Below are 23376 nucleotides of genomic sequence, written 5' to 3' on the forward strand. Positions count from 1 at the left end.
CCTCTCCGCGCTCCCCTGGCCGCGCTCCCGCACGACTGGGTTGCGGGGCGAGCCCTCGGCGGCGACGAGCGTATGGAGGTGAGAAGCGGGATGATGTCCCGCAGTGATCTGGGTTGCCTCACCACGCACTGCCCGCGGTGTGGCTTTCCTGGGAAACCGGCCGCCGCTGGCGTGCGGAAGTCGTCCCGGTCAGGGTCGGGGCTCCCCGAACCGGATCCGGTGAGCCAGGCGGCGATGGGCTGCGCCGCAGAGCGGCGAGCGCCTGCGCTTCCCCGAGCCTTCCAAAAGTTCCCTCCTCAGTTTTCCCCGAGTTGCCGCTCGCTCGGTCCCTGAACTTGGATTTGGGCAGCGGGGCTCGGGGGTCCCACAGCCGCGGGGTGGGCGATCACAGAACTTCCAGCTCTGCTCTGCTCCTCAGAAGTCTCTGATCCAGGAGAGTGGCGGTCCTCCCGCCGGAGCGGGGCTCGGGGGTTCGTGTCGCTTATTATACAGTCACCAGACCTCTCTTATTTTCCTGGGAGATGTTTGAATTGGGTATTTTCTAAGTACAGCCCAAGTCCCCCTTCTGTGCGGCTCAGGTGCGGGAACAGCAGCGTGCTGCTCTGACTCAGGTTTTCTTACCGCTGTAGAAAACACTGCCTGTCAGAAGACTGTCTGTCGGTTTATTGTAGCCCTTCAGCTTCAAAACTGCGTGTTCTCATGAATGAGATGCCCTGGGTGGTGTTGTACCCCGTCTGTGAGGGTTTAGCTGGATTTCAGTAGAAATGTAACTCTGTAAAACCTTGAATTCTCACTGTTAGACATTCAGCTTCTCTACATCACGTACACACCATCTCCTAAATTGTTTACTAACTGCTTACAACTCGTTCGGGTGAGTGCGGGTGTGTCTGGATAGTCGGTCTGGGATATAGATTTCTGCTTCAGCCGAAATACCAAACCTCTCCGGTCCCTTTCTCATGTATCTGTCAGAATTACACAGGTGATTCATGCTGTAAAAATGAGAAATAACTACCTATCAAAGAGAAAAGTCTTGCTGCTGCATCACAAACTTGTCTGTTTAAAACGCTGCATCACAAGGTGCAAGGATACTGCAAGGAAATGAGGATAGTATTCCATGGAAAGGCTCTTAGGAAATCTTTTCAGTTTTCTGAAGGGTACATACGCTTTTGCTTGGGTTCACAAAGATTCGTGGTCGTGGTGGTGCTTGTTTGATGGAAAATATTTCAAGAACTTTCCATGGTGTTTGCAAAATGGTCAGATTAGATTTTAGCAGCTCTAGTGTGCATCTGATCTTATGAATAAAAATCAAACTTCCAAACATTTTGTGGAATTGTTCTGAAAACTGATTTGTTGCTCTGTCTTCCTTGATAGAGATAAGTAAGTGCCAATTATTCATGAATATTAATTTCTGGTATTTAAATTTTGCTTCATTTTCCCTTTGGTGCCTTTTTTTTCCCCCCCATAGTTACCTTGCTCTGATTTAGTGTTTCACAAGAAAAAAAAAAAAAGTGCTGTCAACCTATTTTAAAATCAATCTTGTCTTAAAAGGCAGCATCCTTGTAAATCATACCAGTCCAAAAAGTGGGATAAATCAAATTTACTTAGAATCAACTAACTCATCATATCATAATGTCATGTCTTATCAAAACCGAGTGCTGCACAAATTAAGACTTAAAAGGCATTTTGTTTAAAAAAAATGTCAAGTGGTCTCAACCTAAAAGGGATTCAGGATGAGGCATCCAGAAAGGGAATTACATTTGCACATCAGATAAACTTTATGATACAGTGCAAAAATTATTGACCATACCAAGCTGATTTTCCTTTACAGGAGGAAAATCTGAGTCACTGGAGCATGCTCAGCTTAATATATGTGAAAGGCATTGAAATTTGGAATGCACTGAGGCTCGCCATTGGTAATAAGAGAATTGGGAAAATGTCATGGATTGTGTTAATAGCAGTGTTGTGGTAGCCATGGTAATATAAAATACTAGTGAGGTGCTGTAGGGAGAGGTAACACCTTCTGTCAGACCAGTGGATAACATTAGGGGGGAAAAGAAGAGGTGGGGGGGGAACCTCACCGAAGTTTGAATTATCTAAACCTTTTCTCTGCATTTGAAATACAATTAGATGCTTCCACTCTTATCAGTTCTGTCCTCAGCCAGGTTACAGCTCCTCTAATTTTGTGTATACGAAACACTGTGAAGAGAAAATGACATGGAGATGGGGAGCTGGAAATGAGATGGGAAAAGGAAGTGAGGAGTGTGATAGGATAAGGGATAAGTCCTGCAGCTGAGGTTGTGCCACTTTAAGCCATAAAGAGGTATGATTTCCTCTCCTTGTGCTTCAGTCCTCCTTTCCCTGAGGAGACTGATGGACCCAGATTCCTTGCAACAGTTGCAACTCCGTCACAGGATAACTGCAAAAAATGAATTTCAGAAGACTGAGAGAAGCCTTGCTAACAGCTCAGGAAGCTGAGAACACATTTGTTACCTGCTCTCCCTACAGACGTGCAGGGAAACTTCACAGGTCCCGTCGGTGTTCTGTGGTTGTGGTGGGCGTGTTTCCCTCCCACAGCTCTCCCCGGCCTTGGAGCTTCACCCTGGCTCCGTGCCTAGGCTCCTGCACCCCTTTTCTCTCATCCTTGTTTGGTTTTTTGTGTCTCTGCTGCTGTGAACAGCGTTGCATGGATCCACTGTACTAATTGGCGTGATTACCTAGAGGAGATCCAAATTACATAGATGTCCCAGCTAATGGGAGCTTGATTGGATAATCCCCACGAGCGGGAGGTGTTGTCAGCGAGATGTGTATCCACACCAGTATTAATGGGTGGCATTGCTCGTTATGAATCGACTTGCTGTCTGTGGTGGGACTGCTGCCTTGTTTGTGTCTGGTTTTGGTGTCACATCATCCCTGTCAGCAGCACTGAGCTGCCCTCTCGCTGTGGAGTCTTTCACGTGAGGTTTTAGTGTTTTGGAGCTAAAAACCCTGTAGGTGCTGGTGTGGTGAAACAGCTCGTCAGCAAAGTCGTGCAAGAGATGCTCCTGCAAAGGGAGACTTTACACAGGATGGGAAAATGTTGCCATATAACTTAAAACTCAAGTTCCTTGGGTGATGACGTATAACTGGGTTTTGTTATAATTTAAAAGCTGTTTTAAAGAAGGAAAGACTAATCTCTGTGAATGCTACTCCTATTCAGAGTCACATACGCTTCCAAAACTTCTGTCTTCATTCCACTTAGCAGGGAATTTACTGTTTTTGCAATGTCCTTTGAGCATATTTATGTGAAAGCTGGAAGCAAATTACTTTGAAGTGGAATTTTCAGGCTTAAGGTTAGGCTGATGTGAGTTTGGCTTACTCACCCCTGTAGCAGAAACACAAAACAGGTAAAATAAATTTGTCTCCTTGGGATAACTGCCGATGGCCTTCATTCCCTGGTGAGGTGTCACAGCAGGTGACACTGACTACATCAGGAGGCTTTACAACTACCTCGTTATTAGTAGCTTTATTCTGGAACCCGGGTGTACCAGCACTGCTGTACTTCACCAGACTGAGATCTAGCTTGGCCATCTGTTGGAAAGTATTCTTAAAAACCCTAAAAAAGCTGTTTCTGTGCTGTACAACAGAGGTGTACGTTCCCATAGCTAAGTTGGTTATGTCCTGAATCTAGGATAATAAGTATTAGTGTCTTACATGCAAAAGAGATGCCTCCAGGGTCACAGTGACTTTGCTGTTTATTTATTTACCCTAAAGAACAATATTACATAAGAACTTGCCTGTCATTGGACAGGTAAAATTACAGAGGTGGGTGAAAATATATAGAGGAGTTTGGGACACTACATGGAAGGATGTGTGATAAGAGTTAATGAGAGACAGAAATTGTGGGAGATGTCCACAAGTGCAGTTTCAGTGGCTGGTTGGTTTTGTAGGCACTCAGTGGTGTGTGTATGTCCTCACACAAACCCGTGACACTTCTGGAGCCTGAGCAAGCTCTTTGTGTGGGTTTCTGTGAACAGACATGCATGTTTTCTCTTACCTGGGTTGTTCTCTCAAGTTCAGAGGTATTGAAGACCTGTAGTTTAATAAAAATGAAAGCGGTAGAGGCACACAAAGTATTTAAAGGGTAAGATGCATTTCAAAGTTCAAAAGTAGGTGTTTGATGTGAAAAGACTATATGTAAACTTGTTCTGAAGCAAGCCTTTTACTAATTTATCATAGAGCTTCTGCTGATGCTCTGGCATGTTGAAGTAGCTGTCCTCCAAAGACTTGGAGAGCAGCTCTTACTTCACACAGTGCTGCTTTTGAAGTGTTCCGTGACTGCTGCTATGTAAATCTGAGCATATGCCCTACCTTTGAGGTTCATATGGACCCCGATCTTTCTGCATTTGAAGTGGCAAAACTCACGTTGACTTCAGTCTGCAGACTGGAGACACGTGTGTTCCTCTAGCACCTTCTTACAGGTCTTTTTATTTGCAGTTGAAGAAAATAGGCTTCTCTTCACTGCATTGGCTCTAAGGACGTATGTCATTTTAACTCATAAATTTAGAATTATGGCTTTCTCTAGAAATGCTGGTAATTTAGATATGGAACATTGTTTTTGTTACAGTAGCATATTTGGAATCCCAGCATGTTGTTGCTTCTTTCTAGTTTTTATGTATTAATCTGTTGTTTAATAGTCTTGTTCTTCAAATGCAATTAAAAATTTTTGCTTAGAGAACTTATTTTAATTGCACTTACTCAAAACATTCTTAATGATGAACAGTGAAGATGAAAATAGCAGAACTTGGCTACTTTTATGCAAGTCATCCAGACTATTGAGTCTGTATTTAATGTCAGTTTGGGCTAAGTGTAGACATTGCAGAACTAGGTCTTATATTTGTAAGTGCAATTAGGAACTAATTGGTGTTTTTTTTAAATATAATTACTCAAATAATGACTTTGCACCTTCTGTCCAACCCACTAGTTTGTTTTTTAATTAAACAAGTTGATTTTTTTCCCCTCTTAAATTATATCTATTGAAGAGTTGAAAATATTTGTAAATTTATTCCAGCTAACTAGTCAGTTCTTGACCATAATGGGAAAACTTCACAAGATGTATCAAAACATAGTGCTGTTAAGTGGTAAAAAACTTCCTTTTTAGGCAGTTGGTGAAGTGAAATAACCAAGACTCGTCCCTGTAAAATCAGTTGCCCAGCCCAGCCCTGGTCCTGCTGACAGGGCACCTTCCCCTGGTGTGTGAGAGGATGCTCCAGAGCCTCTGCAGGCTGGGGAAGGGCTGTTTCCCGTGGGTGCCAGGCTGTGTGAGAGCAGGATTGGACCTCACTAATGGAATTCCAATAAAATTCAGTCAGTGCCTTTTAATTAGATTTAATGGGAACTGGGAAGGATCATTAGAGACAAACACATGCTTTTGCCAGTAATATGTTCACTATATTATTAATCTGATTTAATTTGCAAGATCCTCGTGGCAGGAATAAGATTTTTCTCTGTACCTGGAAAGTGTTATATGGGACTATTCTATTTTGTTATTATCTATGTCATTGCTTCCCAAGCAGTATGTAAATATAGAATTGAAATTGGGCTCTGTGTGTGGTGTTTATGAACCCTACCAATCCGAGGATGGAGCTGGATGCTGGGGAGAAGGCTGTATGTCTCTTTAGCAACCACGTTTTTTATTGACCATTTTGCAATAAATTGCAGTGGTGTATTAATAACAAAACACTGAAATATGTAGAGTGTGCTGCTAAGTAATAGGGCTTTTTAAAGATGATGTAATGCCAGTGTGGAAGTGAGGCATGCCTGGAGATTTTTATTTCCATTCAGTCAGAAATACAGTCTCGTTCTCTGAGGCGGAAAAACAGATTAGAGTGTTACGAGTTCTAGGCATGGTACGTTGAATCCCGAAATGCGCTTTCCAAACCCGCCGGATGTCCCTAAACACCTCTCCTGCTGCTTCCTGCTGAGTGATGGGGCCTTCCAGAGGAGCCAAACTGTTGGAACTCAGCTTCGCTTCAGGAACAAGAATGTACCTATTTCCTTTCCTTGGTAATATCAATGTGTTTTGGACTATCTGTTGCCTGATTGTTGGTAGGACATCCTTTGCTAACTTTTGGGCATGGCACTATTGCACAAATGTGCTTCCAGTGCAGTAGGATAAGTGCTAGAAGATAAAAGTTAAGCTTTCAGAATAATATCTGTAATTCCTCAAAGTTTTCACTACCCCAGAGCTCTGTTTTTAATAGCAGTTAGTAAGGTTCACTATTGTCTTCCCTCGGATGAGCAAAGAGAATGAAAAGGTGCAGTTGGGGTTTTTCCAGTGATATATTGGAGTGGGAATAGACCATGTACAAGACAAATGCTGATGCAATGCTCTGCAAAGGCATTATTTTTATGTGAGGTGTTCTGTCTAGGAGGCTGTTCTGTGAACACGTACCACGTACACACACCCCACAGAAATACCCATAGGGCTTTCATATAATGCTTTATGATCTTAATTTACTTACCTGCAAACTAGTGAAAATATCTTGTCAGCCATTTTTAAAATACAATTCTGATATTGTACAAATAGTTTGGGCTGCTTATGAGGTTCTCAGAGGCTGTGATATGGTGTAGAACACTTGGGTTTCCACCTCCCTTAACGTTCAGGAAGGTCTTTTTCCTCAAACACAGTTCTTCTGAATAATTCTAAGGCACTGGAAGTACCAAAAACCTACCATTTCTGATATGTCCATTTTCAGTGGTTTTTGTTTGGTTTTTTTTTTTTTTTGAGAAATGCTGTAGTGTTGTTTAGTCATAAAAATACAAGTATAAAAAAGTTACAGTAATGCAAGAAGATAATGAAAAATAGCAGTAAAGCAGTAATTTTCTAGATGATAGTTAGGTTTCCACAAAACACCTGCCTCTTTTTGCTTGCAAATACTGTGAAGATAAAAGAGGAGAGAGCAAAGTAAGTTCATTGCCAGTTGGATGCTCTTTTGCATCTGCAAACACACACTGATTTACTCAAAGTATATTGATATTTGTGTAAAACTGTGTGCTTATGAAATGAAGGTGTGTCATTTGCCAATAAGACTCTTTCTTCTCTGGAGGAGAACAGTTTTTATTTATGTTTTGCTGCGATAAACAAATAGACTTCAGGTCTGAATCTAGACCGCTGAACTCAATGGATTCTTTGTTTTGTCCTTGCTGGTTATAGAATCAGGTTGCATGTAAATGTAATGGAACTTTAGACCATTTTATTAAAATTTCACCGGTAACTCTTAATTAGAGGACCGTTAATTAAATTATATTTTCTGTATTGTCCCGTGACTTTTATGCAAGAAATATCTATTTCTTGCAATATTTTTATTTCAGTTTTTCCTTTGATTTTGCCTGGGTTTCTTAAACTGAACCCACTTTTCTATTTCTCATGTCTAATTTCAAAACATGTGGATCAAATGCGGGATTACTTCTCCCTTTTGAGTTTGTAGTAATCCTCTAGAAGAGGATTTATTACATAAGTTATTTCTAATGAAGTTAAATTGATAATTTCTCATGTAGAATTTTGGTTTTTGCAAAGAGACCATCTTCCCATGAAGTCAGAGAACCAGAGGAAATTCCAGACAGCTCAATATGGCAAGATGTGTATGTTTTATTGCCTGGAAGTCATTAGGTTAGTTAAACCTGGTTCTGTGTAATACAGATGAAGTAATACACTGCAGGTCTTCTGGATAAAGCACTACACTTTTCATGATGAAAAATGTATCTTGGTTTTGGAGATGTGGAAGGAATATAAAGGTGGTACCTTTTCATACAGCACAGTGGTTCTCTATGAATGTTTGCAGACTTACCCAGGGATGAGCAGGCTTGACTTTCTTTTGAAACCTATCTTAAAATAGCTGTTTGTCCAGCAGTATATAATAAAGTATAACTAGGGGTAGGTCAAACCTGTGTGTTCTCCATTGCTGGTACTCCTGTACCTCCTGGAGGGAAACTGTCCTGACCTCCAAGATCATAAGGAACACTCAGTTTAAAACCAGGGCTTATTTTGTGTGACTGTATTGAAGTTGGGTTTTTTTGAGGGATGTTTGCAGGCAGTGGGAGTTAAGGACTGGAAGCAATGGAGGAAGGCTACAAAATGGAATTTGTTCCTCTGGGGACCACATTCTAAGCCAAGTGTTTTATTTTTACATTTAGATTACAGACAGAATGGTTCCTTCGTAGTAGTGTCTTATAGTAAGTAGTCTTAGGCAGAGCACTGCAGCATTAAATCATGTGCAAGGGAGATGAAGCAAGTTGAGACTGTGGAAGCATGAAAACCAAAGCACTGTCCCAGGCCTGCAGCTTGTTGGGTTGAATTGCTGTTATGCCTTTGGCAGAAACAAAGCAAGGCTGTGTGGGACCAAGAAAGGTGTTTTGCAGGCAGTGTCTTGGAGCCTCACCAGAGCTACAGCAGGTGATGCTCTAGGGCTGCTGTAAACCACTTCTGTGGGAATATGTTGTGTGTGTATACATATCTATATAAAACCTTGGATATACAGGGAGAGCCATGAAAGGTATATTGCTAAGCACAGCAAAGCCACGAGTACCAGGGCTTTTTTGAGCAGACAAAATCTTATGCCCTGACCCAAGTGGCCCATTATCACACTTCTGCAAATTGGAGCAAGCTGTTCAGGTCAGTGTGTATGTGCAGACCCTTCTGAATGAACTCCTTGGCTTGCACTTGCTGTGTTACATTTCTTTCTCTGAGTTTCCCATGGCTGTGACTTGAACAGAGTTGACAGTATACAATATTACCTATTTACTCTGTAGATTATACTCCTCTGGAGAACTGGTGTCAGCTAATCTGCCACTTCTACGTTTTCAGAGACCTGTGAACTGCATCTCCAGTAATATCACAGGAGAGTGCCAGACCAAGGTTTCTATAATTTTCTTATTTATTTCCCTCAGATTTCCAGGCATGCATGTCCAGGTCTCTAGCCTTTGCCACTTACTTTGTCCTGTGAATAGTTTCCTTTCTGTGCAGAAATTCTCTCTGTCAATATCCAATTTTGGCGACTCTTAGGGCGGTAAGAAGTTTGAAGCAGATGGTTGTCAACAGATGATGACAAAATTCTGAAATACTGCTCTGATACAAACTGTGAGGCTCAGTATTTAAAGCACATTCAAGTGTATAAAACCTGGTTGTATTTCTAATGCCATTATTACCTTAGCTGTGGAATATTTTTGGAATAATTCATATGTTTCTTTTCTTTCTTTTTTTTTTTTTTGAAAACAGCAGAACTCCATATACCAATTAGTGGTGTTCAGTAATGAGTATATGAACCATGTTATGATTTTATGTCAGAATTGTTAAATGCTCCTCGATGAAACCACGCTGATTTACATTAATTGGTGGCCTGTCTTCTCCCGGTGGTGTCACACTGTGTCAAAAGTGCCTCACAGAAAGATGTAAAATAACTAAACTCACAGTGATTGCCATTCTGCTGTTGACTGGTGCTCCAAAGACTATCAGTAAAAAGCTTCAAAATTCAGGAGAACTTAATAAGTGGCTGTGAGTCTTGGGAGCATAACTAAAAATATTTGCATAAAATGAGCGCTGAGGAGCTGGTAGGTGGGGCACAACTCAGATCCTGGTTCTGCTAATCCAGCAACTCAAAGTAATTTAAGTGCATTAAAGGCTGTTTATGTGTCTATGAAAAGCATGATGCAAATATGCAAATTTAAGAGAGTGTCTTCCACAAGTTTATATATCTTAATGAGAAATGTCAGAGCGCAATACATCAACAGTCTGCTTTGCCCCACGGTAGCCAGTTTTTTCTAAAGATAGCACAGCATGTCCTTGGTGTGGTCCTAGGAGTAAATTAACATAGCAGAGTGCTTGCTCTTGGAGTCAGCTGATGACTCTGCTGCTGATTTTGGGGAGGAAATACCTGTTTGCTGAGGGTGATCATCTCGAAGTGGTTACCACTGCCTGGTTGTGAATGCATACAACTAGTTTAAAAAAAATCTCTGTGTATCATTCCATTTGCTATCCTGTTCTATGTTCAGTGGAAAAGTTACCCCGCCAGAGTGGAAATCTTTGAATGCTTCTATGTCATGGGACATCTCAGAAGCGTAAGCTGGTCATGGGCTTTGTGTTCATGGGCAGGCAGAGTAGTAACTCTACTGGTTTGCATCTGATTTCTCATTGTGAATTCTTATTTTGCTCCAAGTAGGATGTCTCTCTCAATTTTTCCTTTTTTTTTTTTTTTTTTTTTTTAATTTCTGTATCAAATTTACAAAATCTCATGCCTGGGAAAATCCTTTACAGCTTCAGGTGACCCTGTGCTGCAGAGCTCGTCACAGAGTAGCAGCTTTTGATGATACAGGTGCCTGTTGAATGGAGGGAAATGCAGCTGCAGGGAAACAAACCAGGAGTGAATGGGGAAGGGTTATTTGTTAAATGACAGGATTATTTCATTTGATTGGGAGCAAGAAAGGCTGTGTCCAGTACCAAAAAACCCTGACAGCTTCCAAAGTGATGCTGAACCAAAAAGAGCTTATATTTCTGAACATGTGAAGAGATAAGCAGCAACATTTGCTATGTGCAAGTATTGTCTTCTATAAGCCATGGGGAAATCAACAACTCTTCTTTCTTTCTTGAAAATACAGGAGCCTTCCTGAAGCACTTGCTTTTGGGAATCAGTGTATTAGGGAAGAGTTCATGGGTGATCCGGACCTAATTTTTATAGAAATGAATGGTAGCCCACGGTGGGACTTCAGGTCTGCATGGGTGTATTTTATATTCACCTCCCTTATTCTAGACTTAAAGAATTCTTTTTTTTTCCTCCACTGATAAATAAGTGAAGGTTTAAAGTAACTCATCCCAACAGGAATCACTGCCACTGTAAGGAGGAAAAAAAGGAAGTCAGCAGTAGTGCAGTGATGTTTTAATAACACAAAGTAATCCCTCCATACTTCAGTAATAAAGCTACGTGGGCTGCAGTCAGCTTTCCTGTTGGCACCTTCCTATTGACACCTTTCTGTCAAAAAAGATGAAGTGAAAAGTAAAATCTAACTCTGTTTCCTCTTAAGTTAAATGTATTCTGCAAAGCTTTGGTGGAATACAAAGCTTGTGGACTTTGCAGACAGTGTTTGCATTTGGGACTTGTGGGAAAATTTATGTGAACTTTGTGCTGTGGAAATCGTTGCCCTTTAAAGCAATTGGTTGTATTTAACATAAGTACATACCTCAAAACTGTATTTGGTGGAGTGGTCTGATCTTTAGAGCTCCTTTGGTTTTAAAAGCAGGAGTGTATAATTATTGGTATAAACTGAGTTTTCGAAATTGGCCAGTTCAGATGTGTAGATAGACTTAGCATATTATTTCTGAGAAATCTGTTAGTGTTTAAAACCAACAGACGGAACCCAAACCCTGGCAAAGTAAGCCAGAGTGCTTTGCAGTTGTGGGCTGAAACTGTCTAATAACATAGTCCAAAAGCTCATTAATATTGATCTTCTTAATTCTCTCAATAACCTGAACATTTGTTCTGGTTACAAGAGGAATAAAAAACAGACTAATAGGGTTTTAGATGTCAAAGACTATTGGACCACAAAACATCCAAGAGGATATCCTTCAGAAGGAGTGGGTAGGATGTATGTGTATGAATTTCATTAGCCAGTAACAATATACATGCCTGTACCTGGGGGAGAAACACCACTTTAAACACGTGCTTTTTGCCAGACCACTAGGGCTCATATACTTGGCAAGGTCAGACCTTCTACCTCTCCTTTACAGGCATTTCTATGGAAGTGGCTGGGGCAAGGTTTTGCATAACTGGTAAATTATGTTTAATTTTGTAAGGAAAATACCTGAACAATTGGGACTAGGTAAAGCACTTCAGGAAGGATTGAATTGTGCTCCTGCTTTTCCCATGCTGGTGGTGGAGCAGAGTTGCTCACGGTGTGTTTTTCAGGCATCAGGAATAGGGTTAATACTTGGAGCAAAGGTATGTATGCGTTTAAACGTGAGATATGTATTAAATTTATTCTCCTTTAAAAAAAAAAAGGGAGCATTTGTATTTTCATGGGTAATCCTAAGGGTTATGCAGTGGGGAAGAAACTCTCCTTTTTCCTTACCTATTTGGCCTTAGTAACCCTTTGATTGCCAGAGAATCTGATCTGAGAGACAGAAATGCCTCCTGTGCTGGAGGTGCTGGTGGTGCTGTATCTGGAGTGAGGGGTCAGGGATGGAGCTCTATGAGTTGCCTGCCTGGTCTGTGTTCTGGCTCTTCCTCAGTCTGGCCCACTCCTCTGACCTCTTTCCCTGTCAGGGCCTGGTGACCACATTCAGTTTGTGTTGTCTTTGAATCCAACAAGGAAGAAAACAGGGAGGGGAAACCTGTGCTGAGCTTGGGCATGGCAATATAGCCCTTGAAGCTGAGGTTGCTGCGCTTCCCACATTCTCACAGGGTGGGTGATGCTAAACCTTGACATCCTTCTGAGGTTTTTGTGGCAGAGATTTGGAGAAGAATGGCTAGTAAATAGTCCAGGGAGAAGAAATGGTGTCCAAGGAAAGGCAAAGGTGTTGCTGAAGAAGGTAAATCTTTTCTTCCCTGAGTGCTGCGCTCTGTACAGAGGAAGAAAGGAAAGGCTCCATCAATCTTCTTCTTATTAAATTGGCACAGCTAATATATTCTGCTAAAATGTGTTCATCATGCTGTTTAAAACAGCCAGGTTAGAAATCTACTGACCATAAATGAAGATTTATTGGTTTTTGTGTCGTTGGGGCACCTAATACAGGTTTGGAATACTAACTGGAATTTGTGAAAGGGGAGAAAAAAATGTTTTGGTGCCATTTAATTAACTATCTGGCCAGTATTTCTGCATTTTTATTGAAAAATCTGTAAGTTGCAACTGGCTTCAAGTGCACTCTTGTACAACTCTGCCAAAGTTAGCAAATAAACACATTAAAATACGGAAAGCCTTGTACAGCTCCACGTGTATTGGATAAAATCATACCCTGAGCTGCAGAGATGGTTTGTTATAACAAACAAGCAAACTAGAATATAATACTTGCATTTTGTGTATCTCTGGGTAAGCGTGGCTGTGCAGGTTAACTGAGATTACTGTAAATATGAGCAGTGCTTTCTTTTTAACTGAAATCATACCAGTAGCCTGATGTAAATAACCTATTTACTTTTACTTACTTTTATTGCTTAGTCTCTGTATTATGTTGCTGTTCTAAGTGACACTGTAAGCTGTGATCAAAATACAAGTCTTAATATTTCTACAAAAGTTTGAATCAAGTTTGTGGATTAATGCCTTACAAGATTTAATGGAAAAAAACAGGGGGGAAAAAGGTATTTTTGGAGAACTGATTTATTTAAACTTTCATATAATTTCTCCAAGCAGTCTTGAGGGAGAGAGAGCACTATGGATTGTGAGTTCTGACTCTTTCTGAGATCCACAGAAGTTTAAACATGGAAGTACTGCCATGAAGGGCTCCCGGGCTTCTGCAGCTCCCTGACCTTGTGGAGATTGTGCCTGCTGTTTGGAGAGCTGCTGGTATAAAGGGAAAATTGTGATTTTGTCACTCAAGGTCAAAGCACTGAGATCAAATGATTAGTTTGTGTTTTAGCTTAAAATGCTGCAGACAGCATATTATGGGCATGGAATATGTAAAGCTCACCTTTTCTGTAAGATCTACCAAAGGGGAAAAATATCTAAACCTGCCTGGTGACACATAAAATGCCATGGCAAGCAACTGTTTTGGGGACATGGAGAACAAGCTTGGAAGCATTTAAAAGACAACTTAAAGAAATCTAAAGCTGCTGAATTAACTTTATTCTCTCTCTTGGAGCTGTCAGAGCTCTTGCTCAGTCCCTCTGGTCAGGCTTCCAGCGGGAGCTCTTGGGTTGAAAGGTTAACGACTCATTTACTAAGCAGTGCAGTTTTCTTTCATTTTTCATTTACAATTATCTCTACTCCTTTAAAAAGCTGAAAGGCCCTTCCAAAACGCACTGTACTGATGCGCTGCTGCTGTCAATTAAAGTTATTAAATCGTAGATCTTTAAAAGTGAAATCCAAATAGACCTGAATTCATCCGGTTGCTGCACAGCCGCTCCGTCAGAGAAGTGATGAGTGTCAAATCAAGGCAACTCTGGATGTCAGCAGATGTTTCTTTTTAAGGACCATAATGTTCGTTTGATTCTCATTTTATGGGGATTCTGGGGGATGGACACTGAAGGAAAAGCATTAGAGATGGTGGAGTAGAGCAGTGGAGAAGAGCAGATCTTGCTCTAGGGTTGGCTGTGAGTTGTGAGGTGCTGGGGCAAGAGCTCAGTGTGAGAGCTGGAGACAATTAGGGTGAACAGTTGAGATGGTGATGCCTTCTATGTAGGGCTAATAAAAGATAAGAAAAGAGGAGCCACATCCTGAGCTGGGGTTAGATGGGTTATGGGGAGGAAAGAGGAATTGACAATAACTTGCAAATCATAGGCTTAAACACTGAAATACTGGCAGTGGTTTCAGGGAATGGAAGATGATGAGGGCAAAAGCCAAATTTTTTCGCAGCTATTTGATATGGTTTTCGTGTTCTTTTATGGATTCCTTAAATTAGCAGTTTCACTTTTCTAGAAGCCTACTGTACTTTGACTCCTAACTGAATTAAGTCGCATTAGAGATGACATCTTTCCAACAGTCGGAATACAGGTTAGTGCTCCTGAGAAGGGGGCCTTAATGAGGTTGTTTCTATGACAGCTTGGCTTCAGGCAGCACACGTGCCACTTCCACATACCCTCCCTCTCCTCAAACATTACAGCAACTTCTGTGGGTGCGTTTTAAAACTTCTCTTTCAATGGAATTAATGGTCAGCACTTTGTATTTCGATTCTCCCAATAATGCAGCTGAGGTTTTGACAGTGTGTACTGTTTATTTCTGCCTTTATTCCAGCAGTGCTAATAGCAGTGCATGACTTGACAAGTTAAAGAAACGATGAGGTGTTGGTTCTTTGGCAATTTCAAAGGATGCTCTGAGGACTGAGTCAAAAGATTTACAGAAAGAACAGGTGCAAGCACTACGGTGTTTACAGTGGAAATGTGTGGGGTTTATACTTCTTAATTCACATCCTTCTCAATGGATAGAAATTGTTTATTATATACTATGGCAGCTGGTAGGAATACAGCAGGCATTCCCCTTGAGAGGCAGCCTTGTAGGTGGGTGCAAGGATTTGCCTCTGCAGAGGAACTGGCTGTGATCTATGTCCCTGCTTTGTGTAATGGCTCTCAATACCTCAAAGGTGTTAAATCATGCAGTTATATTTTTCAGAAAGACTCTCAGTGTGAGCCTCAGAGGTTACTGGAGTGGCAAACGTGGGTGTAGAACCCAGCAGTCAGGGGCTGCTTCTGCTGCCCACGATGCAAAAGGTGTCAGCTGTTGGGGTGCCTGGACAGGCTCTGAGGTTGTATTTGCTTTGCCACTGCTTCCTGCCCGAGTCAGGGGGCTCCCTGGACAGGAGAGAAAGAAGCTTTTCCTCTCAGAAATGAATTACTCTCATCCCTACCTTTCTCCTCTGACTTTGCTCTTGTCCAATACCAACTTTTGCACCATTAAATAAGGGTAAGGTCGTTCCAAGCCCCAGGCTTTGAACATCCGTATGGTCTAGGCTGACATTGATACTAGTATCTTTTAAAAAAGGAGTAGCAAAAGTCCTAACCACTTCTTAACAATGCTATTCCATGATAATGTTGGGACAGTCTTTAGGAAGGATGGTGTCAGAGTAAGCTCTCAGCATTGTGAATGTTGCTCTGTTGTTGCTCGCCTACGAAATAGCAAAATGTCATGTTTGAACTCAAATGAGCAGCTCTAAAATACATTTCTGCTGACTCAGTGTTTTCTAGTTGCTTTGTAGACACTTCTACGAAGTGTAGACACTTCTACTCGTTGCTTTGTGACTTCATTGCTGAGTCTTCTCTTCCTTCCAGGCTTTGAATGTGAGTTTTTAAATGTATGACTTTGACATACAGAAAGGAATCATAGTCAAATCTGACATGACCTATATAAATGTTGTCTTAAACATTGGCCTGGGGGAAAAGACTTATTTCCTTCCTGTAGGTGCTTTTCTTGTTTGCTTAACTGTGAATTTTTGAAGTTGCTTCTCATCTGACGTGTATCTTTATCCACCAGTGGGTGCTCTGCCACCTCACTACCTGTTGGAAACAAACTTCTTTATCACTACTCATGTTGGTGAAATTAAACCCAAGTAGATGCTCAGCAACTATGTATTCAATGCTAGAAAGCATTGCCTTTTTGAAGTTATTTGGTTTAAAAGATTTATTTTTTTTTGTTTGCTGCTGCTTTAGAAACAGTGCACTATAAAGATCTGGATTTATTTTTTAAGTGTTTTATTGAAAGCTAAACCACCTTGGTACTAAAGAGTAAAAAGGCTGGGTGTATAAATCAATGTTTCATTGTATTTATTATGCTATTTACTACTCATCCAAGTATACTAAATTTTTATAAGTGCAAAATCATTCATCTGTATCCAAGTTAGTTCAAAAGATGCTGATGAGAACATTTAAGTTTTTTGCAGGTTCTGATAATACTGTTTGCCATAAGTGTGCTTGTCCCATTTTCTTTCTATGACTGAAATGAAAGTGCAATTTCTCTGTAATTTTAATGACCAGTAAATGGGTTCAGATATTCCACACATTATATTATTTTTCCTGTTCTCTGTTTGGCTTGCTTGGCCATTAGTGCCACTTACTCTCTAATCACAGTTTTTTCCTCTTTGGCAAGAAGGTGAGATGGAGATTCACAGGTTTTCACCCCCACAAACACAACAGAAAAAGCAATGCCAGCACCCAGGAAGCATCGACAAAAGGAGACCAGATGCAGAGTGAAAGGCACATGGTACTGGTTCTGGCTTACCCCTACAAAGATTGCTACAAGAACAGAAAACACACTGTGATTTATTCTCGTGGCAAAAAAACCCTGCAAATGGAACAAGAAGTACAGAAATCTCAATATGTTGTTGCTAATACAATTTACATTTAGAACAGCGTGTCCTCCTTCACCATTATGCTCTCTTTAAACATAGCTAAATGCAACTAGTCTATAGGCAGAGCTGCCTGAACTGCAGTCAGAAGTTTCACTAAATGAACATCTAACACTTAATGGTAATTATACAGCTTCTCAAAAAAAAAAGAAAAATTTCCCCATGTATTATATTTGTTCAGTACTTATCTCCATGTATAATAATATCAAATTATTATGCTGTCGCTCAAAGTTGTAAATCGTATCATTTTTACACAGACCAGAAAATGACTTGCACTTAATGATATGTTTATCTGTGTATATATGGTGGATTTTAAATTGAACAGTTCCAGACATAATTTTCCTAATATTTGTTAATCCATCTTTAATTAAAATGTTAATTGCTAATCCAGATATTACACATAGAAAAATCAGCCTACAGTAAACTGTGCCTTATTTGCACAAGGACAAAACCCGTGCAATTACATGGCAATCTGCTCTTTGGAGTTGCAGTGTAGACATCTTTCATCTATGAAAACGAACTAAAAGCATATTGTTGAGTTATTGTACTAATTGTTTACTCCCAAATATGATGTAGGGGGAGAGAGAGTGTGGAGTTACTTTAGTGCTTGTTAAAAATTCCCACTTGGGTCAAAGTAGGGCCTGAAATACCCTTTTAAGGGATTTTTTTTTTTTCTTTTGCCCAGAATGGGTTCTGCCAGTGCTGCTGTGGCCAAAGTTGCCTCTGACAGTTCCTCGGATAGAAAGCGCTGCTGAAATCATGTCTCCTATGTAGCCCAGAACAAAACTCCCTCTGTGTCTGAGCAGTGTATTTTGTATTTCAGAAGTCAGGCCCGGGCAATCCTCTTTTCCAGCCAGGGGTTACAGAAGGTAAAGTTAGCTAGATGGAAGCTGTGCTGTTAGCTTGCTCTGGAGGGCTGTGGTGAGGAAGACTTCGCTCTTGCTTTTCCTTTCTGAGATCCAGCCTGTGTGCAGACGAGTTTACTGATTATTTTTATTTATAATACTCCATATGGAGAGTTAAAGCATTTCTCATGCGCCAAATAATAATCCTGTGATTCCCTGTGTGAAGCTGCACATGTGACTGTGACCAGTAAATCTTGGGGGGGTGTGTGTGAATCAAAAGATTTTGTTAAGAGAAGATAATAAAAATCTCAGGGGCTGAAAAAATTGTTATACACGTAAGAATTAGAAAACACTGTTTGTTTGGATTTTTTGCCTTGTACATGAATTTTTCATTTGTCATTTATGGCATTGTTAGGGACAATCCAATTTAGACGTTTCATGCAACTTTTTCAGAGTCGTGTTCAAATCACAAGCTCTTCAAATCACACAAGAGTTTTCAGTCAAAGCCATATATTAAATGAGGAAAATAAAAACTTGCCTATAGAGTACCATCTGTTGATTTTTATTTAATTAGAAAATAATTTTCATAAATCTGTCTCTCTTATACAACATGTATACTAATAACTAGGCTTTTAAAAATATTCTTGTTTTTTTCCCCCTAAAATCTGAGAGGAAAAACATTCCCTGAAATACATGTGAAATATTAACTATCGCTAAATAGTATTTAAGAAAAATCACGTCTCTTGATTCCAGAAGCCCTAACAATCTGTTCCTATTTGGGATTTGTCTGAATACTATTGGAAAAGCTTGAGCTTTTGGGTTTAGGATGTGCTTTCTTCATATTTTTTAACCTGTTCGTTTTTTCATCAAAGGAGGTCACCTCTTCACCTTGCTTTTAATCTTTCCTCCCTTTCATTCCCCTTATTCCAGTGTTCCTTCCAGCTTGTGAAAGTCACTTAATCTCTGTTTGAAACTGTACCTGATTTGCTCCAGCAGCACGGCCTCTCTTAGCAAGTTCATCCAGATGGATAAAGAGGAAGATGCCTTTGACATTTCTGCTGTACCGGGAGGATGCAGCCGCTCCTCGGCCAAGAGCTACAAAAGAGAGGTTATTTTAGGAATGGTATGGATTTGTATGTATCACTTTGGCTTGGTTTGCAGTCACTCTGTCTTTGAGATGCGTTTGAATATCTGCTATCGATGCATGAATAATCCTGCTATTTATAACTTGTTTTCAGGCAAGGAAACTGGCCCTGGCCACCAGGAGAAGCAGTCTGCCTGCATGGAAATTACGTTCCTTGCTAAAAAAAGTCCAAGCTCCACCCCTTCTCAAGGTGAGGTGGTGTTTTTGAGCTGTTACATGGCCAGGCAGAACTCTCTCCAAAATACCTTATGCCAGCTGACCCATCCAGGTGAGCCCAAAGCCAGGCTCCTGGGGGAGCTCTCATTCTTTCCAATGCCAAGTCCTTAAACCATGTTTAGTAACAAATGTGAGAACAAATACAGTGAATATGTGCCATCCTACCACCTGGTATCTTTATTTCTGCAACCTGCTTGGAAATGGATTTTCTTCCCCGTGGTCTTCTGGTGTCTGGTCTGCTGAGTGTGGGCGGGTATCTGGGGCTCCAAACCAAACTCACTTGTGCCTTAATTGTATTATTTCCTTTTGTCCTTAGACAGAGCGGATTAAGAATCTCACATTGTAGGCTAGGACTAACAAAAGCTAAAGATAAATCTGGTCCTACAGCTCTTATCTGTGGGGGAGCAGAGTGAGTGATAAGGTTCAGGATCGGCGACTAATAGACACATAAAACTCATCTTCACAAGATACTCCCAAAGTCGTTTTTCAGTGAATAATCTTAAAAATGAGGGGGTTACTTAACAGTTGCATTCTCAAGAATAATACATTTTTCACTTAATTTGCCTTTGCGAGCTGATTTGTCTTGAACCTGCAAAATTGAATTCCTTCCTACGTAGAGGATCAGTTACCAAAAAATTATGAAATCCATATTGGATGTGTGTTGAGTCAGGGGTTATTTGGTGTAGGAAGAAAGGGTGCTTTTAGGAAGAAAGCATGCAGAGAAGTCAAAGTTTCTCCTCAGATGAGATCAGGACACCCACTCCGAACACGAGGAACTGCCAGACTTCAAATGCTGCCTCTTAACTGGTGATGAAGGGGGATACAAAGGTGAATGGATTGGAAAACAGTTTGAGTAGGTGTTTAAAAAAAAAGAAAACAAAAAAGGCAGGCTTCTGTTAGCATGATAACAGGGAAGAGTGGGAGGTCTGACTCAGCTCTTAGTGGCTGAAGTGACCAGAAGAGTCCTTAAGTTTAGAATCTGAAAAGTATTAGGGTGAAACAGGTAGTTTTAGGGAAGAAAAGGACAAATGAAAGGTGGGAGGTGGCCTTAAGTTCTCGAGAATGTTTTCTTTTTCCTTTCTTGTTCTACATAAGCAGCTTCACTCTGGCTCTGTAAAGCTCTCACAGTCATCCTGGAATAACCATCCCTGGAGCTTCAACCTCTTTTACTAAACTACCTTTAAAAAAAACCTCGAAAGTTTAACAACCCCTCTCCACCAGTAAAGATTGTTCAATAAAATCATAACTGTGTATGTCTTGGCCCGAATCCATGTATCTGATTCTGCACAGATGCAGGGCAAAACCTGCTGGAAAACTAGGAGGGCAACCACCAGATGAACTTCGTCTTTGTTTTCTTTTCTTCTGTTATCTCTACCTGCCCGTATTTCCTCCCTACTTTTTATGCTTTTGGTGCAGCAGAAGTTTCTGAGGCGGTATTGGCGTGTCTGTGTGAGCCTTATCCTCACATCTTCTTGACATATATTTTAAACTAGCTTTAAAAAGGATGCCTTTTTAATACAGCACCCATCATTTTATGATGGAAAGCTCTGTGTTAACAAAACCCCATTCCTTATTTACTGGGGTGCAGTTGTTCCTGGACCAGCCTGCCATCAGACTGGGTTGATGCACCTCTTCTGTCCCATGTTGTCCTCTTTATGCTTAACTGTTTATTTCCCATTATAATCTTTAGACTCCTAAGAGCTTTCTCTTTAGTATGCTATGCTTGGCATCAACAACTGAGAATGTCCTTACCAAGTAAGCACAGCCCTCTTTTGGTTCAGGCCTAAAGGCTAAAACTGAGAGTGCAGTTGTAAAAAAAAATCATATAGGAAAAAATTCTTCCTTTAAAAATACATCTAATAGCTGTGTTTGTATTTCTTCAGTGGTACAGCAATAACTTCTAAGTGCTTTACCACTGTGGTGATTTCTAGTTCACTTTCAAAAATGCAGCTTATTGGAAGTGTCACTATTAATGGCCTTCTGGTGGTACAATAAGGGATAATTCAATAGGATATCTCAGTTAAGCAGGGTACTGTGTTTACATTGGGTTTCTACCCAGCAGCTGCTTGTACTAAAGTTCTACCCATAATTTGGGAATTAATCAAGGTGTAACCATGGGGACAATGCCAGCATAGTCACCATAATGTGACCTCTAAAGACAAATTATATAATTCATCTGCAGTTTGGTATGATCATAGGTAATAAGCTACTGATTTCCTGACCACCTTGGTGATATGGTAATGCTGTTGTTGATGCTTCCCAGAAGAGGTGGAGAAAATAAAAAAAAAATATCTCTTGAACTAGAGCTTCGTTTTTATTAAAGGTCTATCCATAAAGTATGACATTAGATTCCAAATATATATGTATTTATATACATACTGCAGCATAACAATGTTTCTGTGTGCAAATTACATGATAACTTGCACGTGTTTTCTGAGTCAGAGTTGCTGGGGGAAAACAACTGGTCAGTATTAGTGAGAATGAAGTCATTTAATTGGATTTTTCATTTTTATTTTTAGCTTGCAAGATAATTGCCTCATTATGGGTGGTAGATTCTGATTTTATTATATCAGTATTAATCAGAACTATATACAGTTCCTAGAAAGATGTAACTGGTCACAAAAGCCCTTTGGATGCTCAGAAGTGGCTATTAAAAATTGAATAGTTCAAATATATAAAGACGAGATATCTAGCAAAACATCTATTTTGGGGAGGTGGGGGCAGGAATCATTATGTTTTGTTAAATTAATGGTACTATTTCAGTTAATTCAGGCCTCCATTTAGAGCTCATCAAGACACCCATGGGAATATATGAATTAGCTTGTTTTAATTGGATTATTTAATTTGATTGTTTAAATTGCCTTTCTGTTTTTATTTGCAGCCATTTTTTAGCTGAAAACATTTTCTGATTTGGATTTGCATGTGTGCTTGTTGTGTATGCTCACTACTTTTGAGTCTCTTCCAAAGATCTTTTCTTTTCCCTCGGAAAAAAAAAAAAAATAGCGAGAATTAATATGTTGGCAAAATCCAGCCATGACTTCAGAGAGAGTTGTGAATAATGAATGCAGGATCTTTCTCTTTCACTGCAATGGCAGTAAAACATTTTCCAGCATTTTATTAAAAATGCTGCATTTGTAATTATGCCTTGGAAAAGAACAGTTCAAGTTCAGAAAACTCGTAGGCCCTGACCCAGCAGCGTGTTCGGGGCGGGCGGACAGATGGGGCCTGATCTGATGTAGACAGAGTTTTGCACTGGTTCCACCAGCACGATGAACGTGGGGCTGGATCTGTAATTTTCATGCCAAGAAAAAAAAACAAAGTTAGCTTTGAACCGGGGCTGGTGAAAAGATGAACACGCAGGGAGTGACACGGGGAGAGCTTTTTGAGTGCTTGCTGCTTCAGTCTTACAGCGTGAGGGTGTGTAATTCTTCATGTGATTCTGTGTCAGTCTCTAAAACAAATTTATCAGTCGTGGCTAATAATTGTTTGAAAGTGATTCTGGTGAACCAGGCGAGAGTTTGGTCTGTGCAGCCCAAGGGAATCCTCCTAAACCATCCACTCAAAGTCAGTGGCAGCTTTGTCATCGACTTAAAGATTAAAGGGTTCAGTAAAGGTGAATTGACATAAATCAAAGTGATTTAGCTCCGATTTAAACCAACAAGCAGAAAACTTTGATTTAAATAATTGATTTTAATCTAATTGTGAATTTATAGTGTAAGTGGTTTTCTCAGAGGCAAATTGCTTGACTGGTGTATTAGGCTAAATGTACTGAATTGTGACCAAAGAGAAATTTAGATACATATTTGGCCAAACAGTGAAACACTCTTCCCTGTTACATGTACCTTTTCCAGACCAGCTCTGTATTCAACCTTAAGTCTTCATCAATTTTTAACTCCTGTTTGAATTGCAAACGGATGAGGTTTACTGCAGCATCTATTAATTCTCAAGCCATGAATCAGTTTTTGTCTGCCTTTATTTTAACACTGGATTTGACTTAGCTCTGATTCCATGCATTTTAGTCACCATTTGGAGTGGATTTTTGTGGACACTAGAGGGAGTACATATTGCTTTAGGAACTTGGAAACTTTAGTCCGGTGAAACCAGGATGATCTAATCAGGCAGTGTGTGTATATATATATATATATATATATATATAT

Source organism: Manacus vitellinus, unplaced genomic scaffold, assembly GCF_001715985.3.
Source record: "Manacus vitellinus isolate BGI_N305 unplaced genomic scaffold, ASM171598v3 scaffold_43_pilon, whole genome shotgun sequence".
Classification (NCBI taxonomy): domain Eukaryota; kingdom Metazoa; phylum Chordata; class Aves; order Passeriformes; family Pipridae; genus Manacus; species Manacus vitellinus.